We start from the raw sequence: 17,811 nt of genomic DNA on the forward strand, positions 1-17,811 counted from the left end.
ACCATGGATAAGGGATTGGCGTATATATAAAATACAGTGGTACCTTGGGTTACAGACACTTCAGGTTACAGATGCTTCAGGTTACAGACTCCGCTAATCCAGAAATAGTACCTCGGGTTAAGAACTTTGCTTCAGGATGAGAACAGAAATCGTGCGGCGGCGGCGTGGCGGCAGCAGGAGGCCCCATTAGCTAAAGTGGTACCTCAGGTTAAGAACAGTTTCAGGTTAAGAACGGACCACCAGAACGAATTACGTTCTTAACCCGAGGTACCACTGTATATGGACCACTGCTCTTGTTCAAATCCTTGTGCAATATTCAGCTAACAAGCCCTGCTAGCAGAAGCCCCTGCAAGGACTTCTGCTAGCACAAGATCCCCCTTTTCCTCCTCCAAATTAGCAAGAGGGAGGGCTCAGGAGGAATGGTATAGAATTCACATTTCAAGATGAAATACAGCCTTAATTTCCTGATTACCTCATACTGGGGGTCTGGTAAGGCCATGATGTATAAAAGACACAGGAGCGAAGGTATTTACCAGAAGATCTCCTGCTCAGGTCTCTCTCCTGTTAAGTTGTTTTGCCCTGCTTGTTTTGGTACATTACTCCTGTATGAATTGGATCACATGACACCCAAAGGGCTTTTCCTACAGAAACATGTAAGAAGCTGAATTTTTTTGCGGTTCTAGTTGTAGTCTCCTCCTTCTTGTGAGGCAATCGTATCACACACACTGGGATGGGCACAAAGAGCTTAGCCACCTAAGCATTTCCCATGACCTCTTTCTTTTCCCATAGGGAAACTGCCTAATGATACTCCCACAAGGAGTGGGCTCCATGACAGCTCCCCCCACCCCACCCCCAGCATCAGTGCTAAGAGCAGGGAGATCTTCTTTTTCCATATTTGCTCAAGTGCCTTCCCTAGGACTTGGGTGGGGGGTGGGACAGGCAGAGCAGGTTCTCTTAGGCCAGGGGTTGGTCTGGGATCCCATGAAATCTTAAGCGGGGAAAGTTTGGGGAGAACTGCTTAAGACGTGCAAAACTTCTCACGAACTCTCAGGAAAAGATTGCTACAACCTGGCAGAACCAGAACTTTCTCAGGAATGCTATTAAGTATGCCTAGACTTAAACAAACAAGCAAGCAAGCAAACAAACAAACAAACAAACAACAACTATGGTCACCAGCATCTGGGGTAATCTATTTCATGTCAATAGTGGAGATTCATAAATATTATTTTCATGCAAGAAAGCAGCTAGATTAAAATAAGGCATTGGAATGAACTTTGCAATAACTGGATCCCTCTACCATACTAAATAAATGCTTCAGGCAAAGCCTTGGCATTCACCAGGCACTTGGGAATCATTGATAGCCATGAATATTTAGAGGCAACGTTGATTACCACTTTAATATTAGGCAAATGGTTCCAAGACTTAGAAGAAATAAATATACTATATAACTTGGAAAGAATAAAACAGAATTGCAACAGCTTAAGGGATCCTTTCAGGTCTGAGACTCGCTCACTCATTTATTTATACAATTTATATACTGCTTAATTACACTATTCTCTAAATGGTGTGCAGGAGACCCAAAACAATTAATCCAATATGAATTAACATTATAAAATCATTCTCTAAGTCTAAGACAAAACAACAACCGTAAAATCAGAGTTCAGTTTAAAAGCTTGCTGGACTAAAAATGTCTCCAGGAAGTTCCAGAAGCTAATCAGGGAACAGGCTGAGCTCAACTGGCAGTTCCATAAAATTGGGTGCGGCTCCTGGTGGAGACAAGCCATGCATCTAACATGCACACTAACAATGATTCCCCTCACAGACTTCAGTGAGTGAACAGGGATATTAAGGATCAGGCATCCTGACCCCAAGTTGTTAAGGGCCTTGTAAATGACCACAAGAGTCTTGAAACTGGTCCAACAGCATATGGGCAGGCAGGGCAATCTTTTGAGCACTAGGAATTACATGCTGGTGACAATCTGTCCCCAATAAAAGTCTAGCCACAGCATTTTCTACCAGCACATTGCAGTTTTATTCCAGAAGGCTTTTAACTGAAGTTTCATGCTATAGCTTTTTAACTGATGCTAACTTTTTGTACTGTGCATTTGTAAACTGATTGGGGATTAGTGTAGCTAAGTGATATATGAATTGTTTAAATAAATAATCGAGCATGGAGGCTACCAATGCATAGATCAATATGGCCAGACTGTCCCAATCTAAAAACAGCCTGATTACGATAGTTGGTATACCAGCTGTAGCTAGTGAAAGGCATTCCTAGCCACTAGGGCTACCTGAGCCTGCACTGACAAAGATGGATCCAGAAGCAGCCCCAAATTCTGATCTGTCCTTCCAGAGGGAATGCCTACCATTCTAGGGAAAGTGCATTGTGTGCTGTACTTCCCCAGAGAAAGTACATAGGGGGCAAGATAAGACATGACCTTCTTTGTGGTGACGTACTGATTATTAGGGAACATCCTTCTCCCTGGAGGGACACAGGTGGTCTAAACCACCAAGCCTCTTGGGTTTGCCGATCTTAAGGTCAGCAGTTCAAATCCGTGTGATGGGGTGAGCTCCCATGGCCTTTGTCCCAGCTCCAGGCAACCTAGCAGCTCGAAAGCATACCAGCGTGAGTAGATAAATAGGTACCGCTGCGGTGGAAAGGTAAACAGCTTCCATGTGCTCTGCCACTTGTCATGGTGTTCCATGTGCCAGAAGCAGTTTCATCATGCTGGCCACATGACCTGGAAAAGCTGTCTGCAGACAAACGCCAGCTCCCTCAGCCTAAAAGCAGAGGTGAGTGCCACACCCCATAGTCGAATTCAACTGGACTTCACTGTCTGGGGGTCCTTTACCTTTACCTTTTTACCTTCCCTCTGAGGTACAATTGGCACCAACATTACTGGCATTGCCAGGTCAAATACATCTGTTTGCCTCAGCTGTTGGATGTTAGTCCACTCCTGTTTGTTTGTTTGTTTGTTTGGTGGTTAAATGTTTTAATTCATATAATCATACCTGCTCTTATCTTTTCTTTTAAATACTACTCTAACATGTTGTGGGACAATCCAGTTAATAACAGGTTAAAAAATCTCTCAATTAAAAAAAATAAAAGATGCAAAATGAAGAGTATGGTTATTCATGAGTCCTTAAGAAATCTTCATTGTCAGGCAATTATTATTAGGTTCTATTTAAAAACCTGTATATATAATTACATACTCTCAATAGAGAAGGCAAACCATCTTTGATGACAATACATTATTTTGAAGTATATTTACCTTTTCAGGTATTAGATCTGTTTCTACAAGCTCAGCAACAACAGAGGTCATTCTGAAGATCAAGAGCTTGAATATATATGCTGGTTTTAGAGGCACCACGTAAGTCATTGTGATCAGCCATTTCAATCAGGGCAGCTTAGGAAGCTGGTTATCTGCTGTGTTTTAGAAGTGTGGCTAATTCCCCACTGCTGAAATTATTGTTGGAACAAAATGCAAAGGGGTTGGTATCATAAATTAAGAACTAATAAGCCACTTTTTAGTTGCAGCAGATGCTATTACTGCCAGGCACTGTAAGAACTTCTGTATTACTATACTGGAATCTTGGTATCAAAAGGTCTGGCAAGTAGCACCTCCAGAAAAACTTATGACTATAATGAAAATATTAAGGGGTTAAAGTAAATGAAAGGCTTTTAAAATAACCTGATGGTACTTGATTGACTACAACAATACAAGAAAAGGGGTAAGGCCACCTTCCCCTGAGTGAGTATGCACATTTATTGACTTTGTAAATATATATTCATATTAAATATTTGATTTCTATACCACTTAATATATTTAAAATATATCTAAGCGGTGTTCAAAAAAAGAAAGCATCAACATAGCAGAGACATATGGATAAGAAATGTATCTGTATAGATTTATTACCTGTTTGTTTTAAATACATAAACCTCAGTTTTAAATATACCCTGCCAAAAACATGCACTAAACTTGGTTAAAATGCTGTATTTTCTGCACAAATGTTACTTTATATATTCTGCATAGAACATGCAGAAGATTTTACATCTCTCCCAAGAGAGCTCAAGTAATGTTTGTTTATGCTTATTTTAGCCACAAATTACACAGGTTCCATTTGCGTATAATAGTAAGCCATAGTTAGAAACAAAGTGCCTCTCCCTCTCTCACATGGTTAGCATCAGACTAGGAAGGTTTAAATTCCCGCCCCCTGTCCCACTATCCACCCTTTCATGGACCTGCTGCTTAGAGGGGTAGGGTGAGTGGGCTGCAGTGGCTAGTTACACTTTTATAAACACAGCAACATTCATGGTGTTTATGCAATTTATGTCACATCTTGTACGACACTAACAGAGTACAACTTCCCCATTAACTTCTAGGTGGCAAAAGTTCACAAAAGATGTTCCTTCGATCTTTACAGGCTATTTCCTGCTATTTAAAGCTGCATGTCTTTTTTCTTCTTCTACAGAGCTTTCCCCACAAAAACTCACTCTTTAAAGTTCAATCAAAGAAAACATCAATCCCCGGAAAACCTAAATTGATGTTTGCTCCAATTAAGCACTAAAAAGCGGGGTTTTGTGGTGAAAGCTACAGGGCAAAAAAGGGGGGGTTGGGGGAAGCTTGGACATTACACTTTAAAGCATGGACCTGTACCTGGAAAGAGAGGGGCAAAAGGTAGGTGTTGATAAGACCAAATTCTCAGTATCTTACCCTGATCAAGAAAAGAATGGCAGAGACACAGAAACAAATTTAGAAGGGTCTGAAGCTGGAAAGCAGTAACCGATTCAGCTATTTTTTGGAAAAAAAGAAGTCTGGAAATTGAGCAGTATGTGATTGTCTTGAGTAGAGTCCAAGCAACTGAAGCCTTGAGTTTAGCAACATCTTCTCCTTTAGGGACATATTTGTTATTGCAGCAACAAAGAATCCAGTTTCTTTTGACTAATTATTACCAACCTGGCAGAATGGGCATGCATCCACTATTAACTGTGAACCACCCTGTTATCTTTGGATGAAGGGCTGTGCACAAATTTAATAAATAAACAAAACAAACAAAACCCACCTAATTGTATCATCTGCATCAGTGGGACACTAAAATGCAACTAAATTCTGTAACAAGTATAATTCAACGTGGATGTTTATTTCTGTGCATAACAGATCGGCACTAAACCAAGCAATGGATAGAGTAGAATCTGGTGAGCTCAGAGACATCAATCAGCCTTTTCTTGTAGGGAACATGTTCCATACACCTAAAACTGTGGCCTTTTTTTGCACCTTTTAAAGCTGTACTGTTTCCTTTTTTGAGACAAGCAACAAGAACTATACAGTGCATTCCAAATATGGATGAACCACAGATCTATATCTAATACCTTTATGATCATGGCCATTTTATTTTCAGTCACTTAGGCTATTTATTAACAATCCCTAGCATGGATTTTGTCTTTTTCAGCAGGAGCACACATTGAGTGGAGGTTCAATTTAAGGTACTGGCATTAATCTTTAAAGTCCTAAATGGTTTGGGACCAGGATATTTGAATGACTAACCACACCCATATGAATCTGTCAGATATTTGAGATCAGCCTCTAAGGTCCTTTTCTCTGGTCCATTAGCATTAAAGACTTTCTTGTTTAAATCCACATTTGGGTAATTGCATCGTAGTGGTCTTTAATTAATGCTTTTTTTCTGGAGCTGCTAATTGTAATGTTTGATGTGTCTGTTCTTTAATAACTTGGCATTTTAGCATATTGTTATTTGTCAGTGATTGTGACGTGAGACCTTTTGTGAGGGAAGATAAACTGAAAAGCTAGCAAAAAAACAATTAAAATTTAAAAAACCTGATCTATCCACCACAATCCCAAGTTTCTAGTTAGTTGCTGTTATTCCTTACAAAGTTCAGTTCTTAATTAGAAAGGGTTCTTATAGCCCTGTCTGTATTAATTCATTTGATTTCTTAAAATCTCAGCATCAGAAAAGCTGATTGGAACCAATTTGTACTGTGCCCTTGGAATAATAAGAATGAAATAATAAGGATTTAAAGAGATCATAGCTATCCAGATTCTAATCCAAGCTGAATTTATTTCGAAAGTCTTGAAGGGGTAATAACAGATAGGTTTCCTCCCTGAATGAACTCTCAAGGTCAGACAGCTTAATACATCATCAGTTGATTACTTGGCTTTTATTCACCTAATATTATTCTCTCCTTCTGGAATCTCACCCTTAACTCCAAGCCAGTTACTATGTTCTATTACACAGGTTTCATGCCAAGATCACTTAGCACAGATTTCAAGCTCTCTAAATATCTCTCTGTAAAATGTAACCAAGACAAATTCCTTTTTTTTTTTTTTTTGCTAACTGTTAGACTTTTGCATGAGGTAATGGAATTTAGGCCAAAGTAAAGAGCCAGCAGCTAACTTTATTTTCTTTTAAATTTCCATTGTCTTTCATGATCTTTTAAAGATAAATTGACTAAGCAGAAAAATAGATGAAGTATTGTTTAAAAAAAAACGAAGGGAGATATTTCACCCCTGATCTCAGCATATATACTGAATAATGCAAAAAACATTTCAAGGCTGTATTTCCAAGGCACATTAATTATTTTTATGTGTGGTAAATGGTCGTCTACTAGAAATGTTGATTTTTGACAAATGTATTAGTAAATTAAAATACAGGCACATTCGGTTGGCTTAATAAGAGTAATGTAACTTTTTGAGTAATTGGAACAACTTCTATGCATTTCATGGACAAAATAAAAGCACCCTACAAGAGAAAACAATGGAGTCTTGTGAACATAAATTATGAATATTTATTCATGTGTATTGTCTATTGCTTTAAAATATTATAGTGCATAAAGGTTTTTTGCCTTTTTTAAAGAAAAGACAGAGATTACTGTTGATTTACATCAACACAAGTGAGAATTTATTTCTTACAGTTTTCATGTTTAAAATGGAAAATCCTAGATCAGGGTTATATGCAAACTTTATTGTAGAAAGAAGTTTCCAAGCCACATTGGATGATATTCAGTTTCAAGTCATTCCCATTGAAATCAATGTCCATTAAGGCCAATAATTTGTTGGCTGCAGCCTGTTGTTAACCACGAGACCAGGTTCAAACAACATAAGAAGCCAAATATTGGCTTAGTTCATCACTTGATGGCTGCAACATCATGCGATATTCTGCATATGCAAGACCACTAAGGCTGAGCCAAATTGGGGGTGCGTGGGTGGGCACAATTTGCAACCTCCTTGTGAAATGCACTTTTTCAGTGATTTTTTCAACAGACACAAAAAGATGGACATGGGTATCTAAGCATACATTCAGAGTCAAATGTTGCCCACAGCATATTACCAAGTAGCAACTGCTTTACAACCATGCTTCCGTTCGTCAGTTTTCTTCAGCTTGAAACACTGTAGCTGAATCTGATCAACTATGTGATGTCATTTTTTACTATAGAAAGAATGTGTATTTAACAAAAAAGGGGAAGAAAAACTGCAACTGAGGCAGTGAACTAGCATTATAGGAAGGCAGTGGACTTCCCCAAAGCTCATTTTTGCAGCAAGATGTCACACTGAATATACAACATTGACCTACAAACCACCACCCAAATACTGCCTATATCGTTTTACAAGCCTTCAAATCCTTTTTCTGGATATACTTTGACTTGCAGCTGAATGCATTATGAAATACTGCATAATTTAGCTACATGTTTGAATAAGCACTTGGCTAGGCTAGCTGCTAGTTGTTATTTTTACCACTCAGTTATCCCATTTCAGCTGGGACATTTTTTCAGAGCCTTGCTTCAGCGAAAACGCTGGCCTCCAAAAACTCAAATGTTCAGATATTTATCTTTTATTTCCACATCCCCTTCTTTACTTTTGCATTATGCATGCTGATAGCCACTGAAGCCCAGTATAAACATAACAAACATCTTGCCTATCAAGTTGTTATATAGCTCTGCATCTTTCACACACACACACACACACACATTACGGTAACAGCAGCTTTTCAAATGTTTCTCTAAGGCAGGCAAGAAATGCATTTGCCAATTCCCATCCACCTCCAACTGAACTTCCATTTTAAATGAAAATTAAAGGGGGAGATTCAATTAGCCATCATTCTTCAAGGGTTTCAAAGTACATTTAAGGAAGGTTGGATAGTGCTTAGAGAAGGGAAATGTTTCACGGTTTCAGCTCTCCCCTTAATGTATTGATAAACCATTAAGATGAACATTATAAATGAAAACTGATTTGGGAAACACACACACACACACATGTAAGAAGAAGACAGAGAAAAATAGGAATTGCTTATCTGAAATGACTTTGTTTTGAAAATTTTTGCAATGCAACTTTCTTCCTTTGTCAAGACCTATCTGTGGTCTCAAATTCAATAATTCATTAGGTTCCTTGAATTGTTCTATATTTCTCAATACATTATGAGCAGAAGAGCAAATGTTCAAGGAAGGAGGAAATGCTGCCCCATCTTATTTGCACACACACACAATCCACTATATAGCGCTCTCTTTTTTAAAAAATAAAAATAAAATCAGAGGATGGAAATGAGTTGTCCTTGAGGCCTGGTGGAAAACCCTTTGCACACAAATTGTTTCAGTCTTTGTCCCTAAAGTTGTCATATCAGTTTCCAACATGCACTTTAGCTCCTGGGCAGCAGAGCTGCTGCTTGTCTCTCAGGGTAGGCAGCTGTTCAGGGAGAGAATGGAAACTAGAATCTGCCATCTATTTTGTTGTACTTGAACTGCAGGGGCTTCAGTACTGCCACTGGCTGTTCTTGCCACACTCTAATCTGTTTGCCTTGGAGTGGAGATGCAGAGAGCTGCCATCCCTTTCCACACACACACACACACACACACACACACAGAGAGAGAGAGAGAGAGAGAGAGAGAGAGAGATCCTCAGTGCTCAATTTCCTGATACATCAAAAGCTATCCTCAGCACTTTCAAATGGCTCCAGTCACACTTCAACCCTGCACATGGTTAATTGGACGGAATAAAGGTAAAGGTACCCCTGCCCGTACGGGCCAGTCTTGCCAGACTCTAGGGTTGTGCGCTCATCTCACTCTATAGGCCGGGAGCCAGCGCTGTCCGCAGACACTTCCGGGTCATGTGGCCAGCGTGACAAGCTGCATTTGGCGAGCCAGCGCAGCACACGGAACGCCGTTTACCTTCCCGCTAGTAAGCGGTCCCTATTTATCTACTTGCACCCGGGGGTGCTTTCGAACTGCTAGGTTGGCAGGCGCTGGGACCGAGCAACGGGAGCGCACCCCGCCGCGGGGATTCGAACCGCTGACCTGATGATCAGCAAGTCCTAGGCACTGAGGTTTTACCCACAGCACCACCCGCGAATTGGACGGAATAGAAAATGCCAAAAAAAAAGAGCTTTACAGATACCAACTGTTTGCTGTCAGTGTCTCCAAGAGACAAAATAAATATGGTTTCAGAGCCGAAAGGATGGCAGGGGTGGTCACCAAGATGGCACCTGCTTGTCCACATGAATGATCTCAGTCAGTGTTTTGTTTTTCTTCTAGAAAAGAGGTGCCAGTATTCAGCACACAAGCGAAGGCTCTCGTATCCTGCCAGAGCATTGCAACTCCCTCACTAACCCGGACAGAAGCTTCCTGGCCTTTGGGAAGGTGGTGCAAAGCTCCGATTTAGGGGACGAGCGTGTGCACAGAGTTGCCAGTAATGTGTACCAGCGCATACTGCCAGAAAAAAAGCAATGGTCTCAGTACGTATCCCTCAACATTCTAAAATGCACAAGAGAGTGTTTAGTCTTCCTTCTCAATTCCTGTTTGCACCAGCTTGGCCTCTCTTAACTGAACACCTCCACCCCAACTGAAGCATTCCAGCATTTCACTGGATGCTAGGATTGAGCATGAACCTTCTCTTCTTTTCAGAACAGAGTACAGATGCAAATATCTTCCCTCCTGTATACAAGTGAAGTGATGAAAGGTGTAGGTGCCATTTTGTGACTGTGTCCATGGCGCACTGTCTAAATTCAAATGTGCCTACTGGAGGTTGGAGACCCTTGATATAAGGAAATGCAAAATAAGATTATCTTTCCTGAGCAAGTATAGTAGCTCTGTTGCAGTTCAAAACAATGAAATTCCCTGCTGCTATCCTAAAAGACAAAGCGAGGGGAAGGCATGCATATAAAGAAGGCTGACATGTCTTCATGTTGAGAAATCTCTTGCATGATTGGGTTTGTTTGTGATGGCCTCCATCTGTACTGCAACTGCTCCTCAGCAGGAGGGTATTTTAAAATATATAATGGAATGCCCAAGTATTGACTCTAGATGGTTCTATTACATTCAGTTGTAGCAGACATTGTTAGACATTTATTGGTAGCACATCATCCAAAACACATGTAAGTGTATATAGCATGCAAATTCAGGATGACCAAATAATGATTTCAATCCTGCAGAAACACCAGCAACTTAAGCATTTTATTTCTTATTAGGAAAAGCAGCATCTCTAAGTGGCACTTATGAAGCAGCACCTGATTGGCTCCAATGTCACAAGGGGCCTGTGAGGTCAAAGCCTCTCTGGCTTCCATTTGTGTGCCCACGCACAGGAATTCTGCAGCCCTGTTGGGGAAATCCCAGGGAAGCAATAAGACTCAAGAATTTGGATTTGGATTTTGGTGGTGTTGTGGTCTAAACCACAGAGCCTAGGGCTTGCCGATCAGAAAGTCAGCGGTTCAAATCGGACTGGACCTAATGGTCAGGGGTCCCTTTACCTTTTTATTTGGATTGAAATAGGCAACAACTTTTTTGATTGCACCACATTGTGTCTGCAAACCGGCGTACCCCAAGAATTTTCAGGTATTTTTCGCTCTATAAGACGCACTGGATCACAAGACACATCTAGTTTTTGGAGGAGGAAAACAAGAAAAAAAATATTCTGAATCTCAGAAGCCAGAAGAGCAAGAGGGATTGCTGCGCAGCAATCCGTCTTGCTGTTCTAGCTTCTGTGATAGCTGCACAGCCTGCATTCGCTCCATAAGACACACACACATTTCCCCTTACTTTTTAGGAGGGAAAAAGTGAGTCTTATAGAGCAAAAAATATGGTAAGTGGCCTTGGCTTAGCTGCAGTGTCATGGAGAAGCTGTGCAGCCTTGAGACAGGTTACTGAGGGCAAATAAAACTTGGAATCCAGATAATTTTAATTCTAGAAGTAAAAACAAGATATAAAAGCATTGCATAGACACCTAGGATTTTCAAAATTATCATTTTGAGGTCCAAATTTGCTAAGCAGTTTTAGAGCCTTTTAGGAAAACTGAGGCATATGGTATTTGTAGCTTCTGATGATATGTAATTATAAATGAGCTTCATTTAGCAGAAAAGGGAAAATGGGCCAAACACGTTGGCATCCTTCGGTTTCATACTAAGAAGCTGTGCTTTATAGGTTACGCCAGAGACACAAAATAGCATTTAGTGAAAATATCCAAAACATTCACTACCTATCACATAATATTTCCACTACTTCAAGGCAACACAAGTTTGCTGTTCGCCACAGCTCCAACAAAACCAAGATGCAGACAGCAACATGCTGCAGATTTCCCAGCAAACAAGCTCAGGGACAGAATACCTCTCCAAGTGAGCATTTCAAATTAAACCCAAATAAGAAGCCCTCCATGTCTCGGCTCACTGCTAATTGAAAATAAAACAGTTAAGCAACATAGTCTGTGTGATCTACCAGAAGGATTTTATAGCCCAGATGTCCCAAAATGTGTTTTGAATTACCTCTTGCTCATTGTAAACAGTTAAATCGTCATTGTAGAATTTTGTATATTTATGAGGCAGCATATTACAAGTCTTTTTACCTCCCGAAGAGCTTTTGAAGTTTGGATTTGTTTTGCCATCAGGCAAGGGAGACAAATAATGGATGTGCATTTTATTGTTACATGCAAATTATTTTTGTCTTACAGTGCTAGACATAAATCAAGATGTACTTGCAAAGCAAATTTCAAACTCTTTCCAGTGATTAAATATGACCTAAGTCTTGTTCATTATAGTGGTATAGGTGGTCCAGCATAAAAGAATACTGGAGGGGGGAAAGCCATGCAAAAATGCCATGTAGACAGAGGATTCACTCCACCCACCCCCCATGCCCCAATATCAATAGCTTAAAAGATTTTGTAGATGCTGCTCCCAGAGGTTTAGAGAAATAAATCTTTACAGCATTCATGCCTTAATCTCATTGTACACACCGTAGATCCTTCCCAGGCACTATTTCATTCCTATAATTCACAGAACCATGTTTTCATGAAATGATTGCAACTGATCATATGGTAGCCTGGAACTCAGGACCATCCAATAAAGCTGAATTTTGGAAGACCCAGGGCAGATAAAATAAAGTACTTCTTCAAACTCTGCACAGTTAAATTACAGAATTCGCTCTCATGGGATGTGTAGTGATGGCCATTGGTTTGGGTGAATATAAAAGTGGGTTAAGGGTAAAGGGTCCCCTGACCATTAGGTCCAGTCATTACCGACTCTTTATTGGCCAAGGGAGCCGGCGTACAGCTTCCAGGTCATGTGGCCAGCATGACTAAGCCGCTTCTGGCGAACCAGAGCAGCGCACAGAAACGCCGTTTACCTTCCCGCCAGAGTGGTACCTATTTATCTACTTGCACTCTGACATCCTTTCGAACTGCTAGGTTGGCAGGAGCTGGGACTGAGCAACGGGAACTCACCCCGTCGCAGGGATTCAAACCACCGACCTTCTGATCAGCAAGTCCTAGGCTCTGCGGTTTAACCCAGAGCGCCACCCATGTCCCAAAAGTGGGTTAGACACTTTTAAATTCATGGAGACAATTCATGGAGAATAAGGCTACCAGTAAGTACTAGCCACAATGGCTACCTCCACTGTCAGAGGCAGTATGCATCTTAATACCTGTTGGTAGGAATCACTGATACACTCAGGATCTACTCGTGGGCTTCTCATAAGCATCTGGTTGGCCACTGTGAGGAGAAGATGCTGGACTATATGACCCATTGGCCCCATCCAGCTGGTTCTTCTTGTGTTCTTACATTCTGTGTTTCCTCAACCCCTCATTGCACAAATTATCACTACACAGAGTGCTGGTGATTGTTTATTTCATAGAAACATAGAATCGTAGAGTTGGAAGGGACCCCGGGGGTCATCTGGTCCAACCCTCTGCAATGCAGGAATCTCAGCCAAAACATATATGACAGGTGGTCATGCAACCTATGCTGAAAAACCTCCAAGGAAGGAGAGTCCAGCAAGCTACTTCAGCACAGCAACTACCAGATTTGAGAGACCCCCCCCCAATGTGCAGAGACCAGGATAGTCACTCATATTCCCCATCCCACAAACAGCCCTGCCCCTCCACAAACCCAAAACTGTTACTCATTCAAATGGAAGCTGCCATTGCATAAAAAAACCCTAGTTTCTAGGATCATAGACTAATTTTAAGTATGTATCTTCATATTTAAAATCAAATTTTCAGTTCATGCAGCATGGAAAATTATACTGTAGAGCAATGGCTTTTAAACTGTGTTCTAGAAAGTCCTGGGTTTACACTTAAAGCACACTCGATGTTATTTTTCTAGAAAAAGATGAATACCTCTCTTGTTTTCTTATAATGGCAATGGTGCCCAGCTGAGTGGTGCTAGAACTGAGTTCCGGTGAGTTTCTGCTGAAAAAAAGCCCTGGGCACACTGCAGATTTCTCAATGAGAAGCACATTAACAGTGAGCAATCTTCTCTGAAAGGCAACTTGCCTCCAACTATTAAATTTAGTTTAATCCACTTTCCTCAGGAAAACCTGCTCCTTAATGCTGAATCAGAACAAACAGCAATTTGTGTTTTCTGTGGATCACCATTTGTTCTGATTCAGCAGTAAATAGCATGTTTTTGCAGCAAAAGTGCCAGGGCAAAAATATATATGGGGAGGAGCACATGGGACACAGAGCTTTAAAGAAGAGGCCTGTGCCTAGAAACGCAGCACAAAAGGAAGTCTGGATGAGACCATGGTTTGAGGCAGGGCAGCCACTTATGCATCACCAAAACAAAAGAAATGGCCAATAGAGAATTAAAATGAACTCAGCACAAATATAGCACTGTGCTTATAAAGAGTGTAACATGCCATAACTGTATCAAATTAGCTGTAGTTTTTAAATTGTTGTTAAGACCATGCTTTGTTCCAGCCATTCACTGTATTCCGAAGTAAGATCAAAACCTCTTTTGTGATGGAAATTCTTAATGCTTAAATTAAAGAAATATCACATTATATACTACTATATATGAACCAACCAGGATTCTAAGAGCCAAGTTTTCTGATGCTACCTTATAGCTGGTAGATCAAAAGAAACAGGTATTACAAAGACACAGTGAACACCAGCCTTAAACGTAACACTTTCGCATTCTCAGCTGGGTCGATTACTTCAGTAGTGAGATCAATTTGGCCAAGACTAGACCAACAGGCTTCACTGGCCAAGTAGAACAAGCTTCCAGCCAAATCTATCAGTGTGTCACAGAAATAGCGAGTGAGACATTTACTCAGCCTAGAGTACTTCACAGTGAGTGACTAAATCACAGCAAATCCACAATGTTTTGGTTTTTTTGTAATTATATTAGCATATTAGCCAATGGAGATCAGGATTACAGCGGCAGCAAGCTTCTAAAAGTCCAAAGTGGTAAGATGTGTTATCCAAATTGCAAGGTTGCTATGAGTGTAATCAGTGAACTTTTGGCTCATGCAACTTGGCCACTCATTTTTTTTTTCAAGCCAGCTCAATGAAACAACACCACACTAGCAGAGTTATTGACGCAACTATTCACAAAGAACACTACAAGTGCATGACCAAATCTTCAGGGTTTATCAGCTCCATCCTTCTTTAAGATATTTGTAGGAGGCTTTGCTCCAAATCACATTGGTTTACCAACTTAGGTAGGGATCCAGGGTATGGCCTCCTTTGTGCTACAATTGTAGTTCTGCAAATCCTTTTCTGAAAAGCACACAAAAGCTTTCATTTGATAAATAAAATAGTCTTAAACAGATTGGCATGTGGGATATTACCTTTTTTTTTTTTTGCTTTGTTATGCAGGGGAATGTTTTAGGTCACTTTATGAGATGTTTTATCTCTATATATTTCAATTATTTCTCCGCCTTTCAACTTTATTCCTTAAAGCTGTGTCTTTCAACTGGGGGGGGGCTGCCCCCATGTGGGCATACGAAGACATATGAAGATTTCAGTGGTGGTGGGGACACACGACTTTCTATAATGTACAGTAAAAAAAGATAGCACTATGAAAATATAAAACTACAAAGTGTTCTGTTCTGAAGGTGAGAAGAGTATATGCAGCTTATTAAGTAATATTTGTGACGCCATGAGCATACAATATAACCAGCACAACAGTTCATCCTGCACAGTTCAGTTAATCAATCAATCAATCAATCAATCAATCAAATCACATGTTTATTTATGGTGTTCATTTCCATCAATTTTGAGAACTTCAAACTTTCTCTCCAAACCCGGAAACATGAGAGACAGAGAGAAAATTTCAGCTACATATAAGATCCAGTTAGATAACTACAACTTATTTACCGTATTAATCCCATTTGGCTTTGCTCACTAAACACTAAACTCCATCGTCTCCTAGTCAGGCATTTCAGATTTGCCAGGCTGAATCTAAAATAGATCACCTAGAAGCCCTCTGGAGAAACTTCACTGGTTAACAAAGAGCTTTCCCAACCTTTCATGTCGCTGACACACTTTTTAGACATGCATCATTTTGCAACACAGTAATTCAGTTTTGGGACTCGGGTGGCGCTGTGGGTTAAACCACGAGCCTAGGACTTGCCAATCAGAAGGTCGGCGGTTTGAATCCCCATGACGGGGTGAGCTCCCGTTACTCGGTCCCTGCTCCTGTCAACCTAGCAGTTCAAAAGCACGTCAAAGTGCAAGTAGATAAATAGGTAGTGCTCCGGCGGAAAGGTAAATGGCATTTCCGTGCGCTGCTTTGATTTCGCCAGAAGCGGCTTAGTCATGCTGGCTACATGACCTGGAAGCTATACGCCGGCTCCCTCGGCCAATAAAGTGAGATGAGCGCCGCAACCCCAGAGTCAGTCACAACTGGACCTAATGGTCAGGGGTCCCTTTACCTTTACCTAATTCAGTTTTACTAGCAAACTGGAGGGTAAACGAACCCCTTTCCAGCCCCGGGAGAAGCATGGGGACATAGCTGTCAACTTTTTCCTTTTTTTAAGGGAAATCCTATTTGGAATAAGGGAATTTCCCTTTAAAAAAAGGAAAAGGTTGACAGCTATGCACAGGGAGCATTTGCACAACACACCTGCACACTGCAGCATACACACTAACATGTAGTGACACACAGTTTGGAAACTCTGGGTTAACAACTTGATTCTGCAGACAATACAAAATACTCTGGCAAAGGGAACTGAGGAGACCATCCTGTCACTGCAGAACACACTGTGAAGAGCCCTTTTATCCCTGACATTCAGTCCTTGCCAAAGCATCTCCAAGAGAAGTTTTTGGAATTCAAGTGTGCGTCAACAGCCAAAGATGATGTCAAATCATTCACTTTGCAAAAGTTTGGCTTGAAATATCTCTTGATATACCCCAAAACAGGAGTGCAGGCTCTGCTCATCATTGTGCCATTTCCATCCACATACCTTTGCAAAACTTCCCCCCATGCTCTTATGACTATTAAAACAAAGCAGCTCAACATACCGGATGTTGAAAGTGACCTAAGCTGTGTCCTGAATGCAAGACATTGAGCCTAGCATGCAACATCATCAGTGTTCATGTCAATACTAATTGTAGTAGACTTGTTGAAATTTTTAATTTCATATGATTTTTTTGAAAATTTGAATAATTCATTTTTTAGAATTGTAAGCATTTAGATTCATTTTTATTAAGCCAGAAATTATTAACTATAATTAAAAGTCACAATATTTCATTTGAATTTTCAAAAGGATTGAAATAATTAGGGGAGCCAGGCTTGACGGGTGAATAATATGTTTATGTTAGCTAAAAGGGTACATGGGTTAGCAACATAGCTGTCAACCTTCCCTTTTTTGGCGGTAAATTCCCTTATTCCAGCGCCGTTTCCCGCTGCTATCCCGGATTGTTAGATATCCTGTAGACTGTCCCCGGGACAGGTGAGGCTGCTGATCCCTTATTTCTGAGGCTGCTGATCCCTTATTTTCAAATCTGAAAGTTGACAGCTATGGTTATCAAATATTGAGAAACACTGCCTTAAAGGCTGCTTACAAACCAAAAACAACCTTTAAAATAATTCCCCTAGAAAATAGTAGAAGACAACTGAATTTAGTGGTGTATTTTGGCCATATTATACATCTTTTTTGAGATACACACACACACTATCCTTTTCTTGCCCTGTAGCCATGGCTAAAAACACAAGACAATTGCAAGTCTGTACTATGAAACTATAGGAATCAACAATGCACTTGCTTCACAGTCTTTTGATTCCCATGAATTAAGTATTGCTAGCATTTTCCCCCAAATCTTGCCAGCTTTGAGGATTTACAAGGCTCCACTTGTTTCAGCAATGCAGAGTGTAAAGTTCTTTATCTGCTACTTATACTGAAAGATCCCTGCAGTTTGGCAACTCTTTTCCCGGGTAAAATATATAGACTTTGTTTGCGACTAGCATCTTTTAACGAAGCGATGTTACCTTGCATGTAAGCTGCATGTAATGGAAGAGTATGACCCACAGAACAACATTTGCACTTGGACAAGGCCCAGGCTGCGGGTAAATTGAACTGCTATCACAACTGCTTCA

General features: G+C 40.6%; 1 protein-coding gene across 2 annotated transcripts in view; it reads right to left on the bottom strand.

The window, feature by feature from the left end:
* The window catches only part of ADAM12 (ADAM metallopeptidase domain 12), a 178,654-nt gene that overhangs the window by 137,600 nt on the left and 23,243 nt on the right, over positions 1-17,811 (bottom strand). The window lies entirely within an intron of this gene.

Source organism: Podarcis muralis, chromosome 6 (assembly GCF_964188315.1).
Source record: "Podarcis muralis chromosome 6, rPodMur119.hap1.1, whole genome shotgun sequence".
Classification (NCBI taxonomy): Eukaryota; Metazoa; Chordata; class Lepidosauria; order Squamata; family Lacertidae; genus Podarcis; species Podarcis muralis.